General features: G+C 48.8%; 1 protein-coding gene across 1 annotated transcript in view; it reads right to left on the bottom strand.

Moving 5' to 3' along the window:
• Nucleotides 1–3,679, bottom strand: part of LOC115547151 (splicing factor 3A subunit 2-like) — a 9,026-nt gene that overhangs the window by 4,272 nt on the left and 1,075 nt on the right. The window lies entirely within an intron of this gene.

Here is a 3,679-nt window from a genome sequence, read left to right as displayed (position 1 = left end):
GTCGATGCCAGTGGAGAAATAATGTCTCACTTTGATGATGTCACTGGAAGGTCGAACTGCCACTCCCTGTTAGCCAGTAGCTGCAGGAGGTTGACTCGGCTCTTGGATGTGACCTGCTGTAGGTGGTTTTTCTACTGGTGGGTCAGGTCTCATGGTTGTGTTGAAGGCCAGGTTGTGTTGGTTTACCGTAGTGCTGCTCTTCCCTGACTGTCCCGGATGAAGCCTACTCCTGCTCTACTCCTACACTGCTCTCCTCCCTCTGATCTCCTCTCCTCCTCTTCCCCTGTCCTCCCCTCTTCCTCGTCTACTGCCTGTAAGATATACTACTAAATCTTCTGGCAATGGCGCTTTTGTAGCTTCACTGCGTAACAGTTCTCAAACCAAAGGCGGAGAACTTCTGGTCTGGAAGGTTTACTGGAGAAGCACATTCAGGACTAATCACTCTGGTCTCCTCTCCTATTAACGTTTCCTCTCCTCGTCTCCTCTCCTCTCAACGTCTCCTCTCTCCATCACTTCCTCTCTCTGTCTCTCCTCTCCATCTCTCATTCCTTTCCTCCTCTATCTATCCCTCCCCTCTCTGTCTCTCTGTCTATCATCCTCATCTCTCCTCCTCTCTCCATCTCTCTGTCTTTCTTCATCTCCTCTCCTCCTCTCTCTATCTCTCCGTCTCTCCTCTCTCCAACTATGTCTCCTCCTCATCTCTCCTGCTCTCTGCTCTCTCCCCGCCGCCTCTCTCCTTGTATTCTCTCCTCGCCACTCCTCCTCGTTGTCCTCTCCTGAACTTCCCTCATTGGAATAAAAGTGTAATCCTATCCTTTCCTCTTCTTATCTGCCCACGGCTCGCTCTACTTCTCTCCTCATCATCTGTCATTCTCTCCATCTTCCCTCTCCTTTCTCCCTCTCTGATTCTCTCCTCATTATCTGATGTTCGTAGGACTGATTATATAGTCTTCATGTGATGTTGGATATACTGTTGATATCCAAGTAGTGCTGGGCAGGGGAAGGATCGCGGTCTGGATGCCTACGTCGCGGTCAGGATGTGCTGTGAGGGTGCTGTGTGGTTTACCGTAGTGCTGCTCTTCCCTGACTGTCCCGGATGAAGCCTACTCCTGCTCTACTCCTACACTGCTCTCCTCCCTCTCATCTCCTCTCCTCCTCTTCCCCTGTCCTCCCCTCTTCCTCGTCTACTGGCTGGAAGATATACTACTAAATCTTCTGGCAATGGCGCTTTTGTAGCTTCACTGTGTAACAGTATGTTGTCTTGCGTGCTGGGTGGGCAGATAGGTGAGTAATTGGATGGCGGCACACAACCACCTCATTTCCTGTTTGCACACCTGGTACACGTGTTGCCATGGTGATGAATGAACCAGGAGGAGGGCTATCTCCCCATCCTTGGCAGAAGCGGTGGGGTGCTGGAGAGCTGTGACCGGTACCTTCTGTAGCTGCATGCTACTTCATTTCAAAAGATTAGCTTCCAAGGACATCGCTAAAATGAGATATTGATCAGAAACGTTCAACTCAAAACGAAAAAAAACACGATTCTTCAAAGATTGTTCTTCTAATAAAGCTGCTCTTTATATTGGGCCGCAATACGAATGCAACTGTAGGGTGATAACTAAACAACACTGTATAATAAATACACACGATCTAGAAAACGTTTTCATTAAACCGTATTCCTCAGGTAACACAAGCTATGTTCTGAACGTAGCTGATAATGATTGTGGCAGCGGCTTGTTGGCACCAGGAACAGCCGTCCAGGGAACAGAAGCCACTTGTTGTAGTTTGCACTTCACAGTTAAAGGACATTATCGGTCATTAGCCACTTCCAAACGGTGTTGGAGGTCTTTAGCTCTCAGAGTGATGCTGCGTTGCTACGTAGCGCGCTGATCCGGGCTGGCCTCGCTAGCGGGAGGACATCAGGTCCCAGCAGGGAGTCCGTTACCCGGACAGATGGCTCGTCTCCGGAGAATGACAAGGAGCTGGCACCGGACAGATCTGTTTCCTCGCTTGACGTCTGTAAACGCAGACAGGGAGGGAATACAAGGAAGCCCATTGGCTCGGTCCCGTGGAGACAGCAGCCTGCTGGGACACAACAGGGAGCGGGACGGTCTCAGCCCGTCCCCACAAGTCCTCACACGTCCACACAAGTCCTCACAAGTCCAGCTTGGGTTCTCGAGCTGCAGCTGGTCACAGCATTGATTCCCTGGCCTGCTCTGCTGTTGTAGTTGGTTATGTTAGATTAAACACGTAACCCTGACGGTCTGACCAGCTCCTCTGTTGTAGATAGATAGGTTTGCATTGTTAACTTTTACATGTTGACTTGCTTGAACATGTTAACGTGATGGTCAGTGTTGAGTCTGATTTGCTCTTTGGTTGTAGTCAGCTAGGTTAGCTTTAACATGTTAACCTGATGGTCAGTGTTGAGTCTGACCAGCTCTTCTGGTGTAGTAAGCTAGGCTAACATGTAATGGTCACAATTACTGGTAACACCGTTGATGAACAGAACGTTACAAAGCTCCTTCATTAATAAGCGACAGTTGGTGGGTCAGGAGTGAGGCTGTTGCTGAAGGATTTGGGAGTCCTTTTTCAGGGTCGAGGTTCTGAATCACCATGAGCGAACAGTCCGCCTGGTTCTCATTTTCGTGCTTTACAAGGATTCTTGTCTCGATGTTGGAGTAATCTTCGGTTGAGCTGGAAAGGGATGCGGTATTTGGTTGTGGATATTGTTTGGATTTGTCCCAGCGTCATTTCCTTCAGAATGCACGAGGAGCTCTGGTGCCAAGCCCCACTGACAGACGCTTGTGTCTAACGGGTTTTTCTAAACCTGACGCTCCACCAAAGCTATTCCTGAACACGGTCACACCGTGTTTCAGACGCTTTTGTAGTGGGGCCTGAGTGTAAACCCAGAGGAGGTCTATAAACGATCCTAACATTCTTTGATCACCGCCTACCAGAGTACTTGGAAGGCGGGATAAAGAATAGTAACGAGTAAACAGCACCCGGGGGGGAGGAGGGGGGCGTCTGTCTGTGGAAAGGTTCACTCCACGCCGCCGCAGACCCCCCGCGGAGCCTAGTGTTCTCGGACCGGTTGCAGCCGGTCGCGTCCGGTCGCCGGCCCACCTGCAGCAGGTGGCCGTGGAACCAGAGCGCTCGGGGGTCCGTTGCCGTGGTGATCCCGGTGACGGATGATATGGATCCACAGCCAGCAGGGGTCACGACCCCGGGGGGCGCCACTCCATTAAAGCAACGGACCAATCAGAAGAGAGATGGAGGAGGGGTCGAGATATTTAGAGATAGTTAACAAAGAGATAGTTAACATAATGTAGAGATAGTTAACATAGAGATAGTTAACATAATGTAGAGATAGTTAACATAGAGATAGTTAACATTATGTAGAGATAATTCACATAGAGATAGTTAACATAATGTAGATATTTAGAGATAGTTAACATAATCTAGATATTAACAGATCAAGATAGAGATTTAACATGACGAGATGTTTAGAGATAGACATCGAGATATTCTGCAAATATGAGCAGGATATTGACTCTTAACTGCTAACTAGTGGCTAACTAATTAGCCAATAAACAGTTAGTAACTAATTTCTAACTAGCTGCTCTCTAGCCGCTAACTAGCTAGTAGCAGCTCTGCCCCATAGTCCCATCACATAGGCTTTTAT

This window comes from Gadus morhua, chromosome 7 (genome assembly GCF_902167405.1).
Source record: "Gadus morhua chromosome 7, gadMor3.0, whole genome shotgun sequence".
Classification (NCBI taxonomy): Eukaryota; Metazoa; Chordata; class Actinopteri; order Gadiformes; family Gadidae; genus Gadus; species Gadus morhua.
The sequence above is the reverse complement of the archived record's forward strand: the minus strand, read 5'-3'. Positions and strand labels throughout refer to the sequence as shown.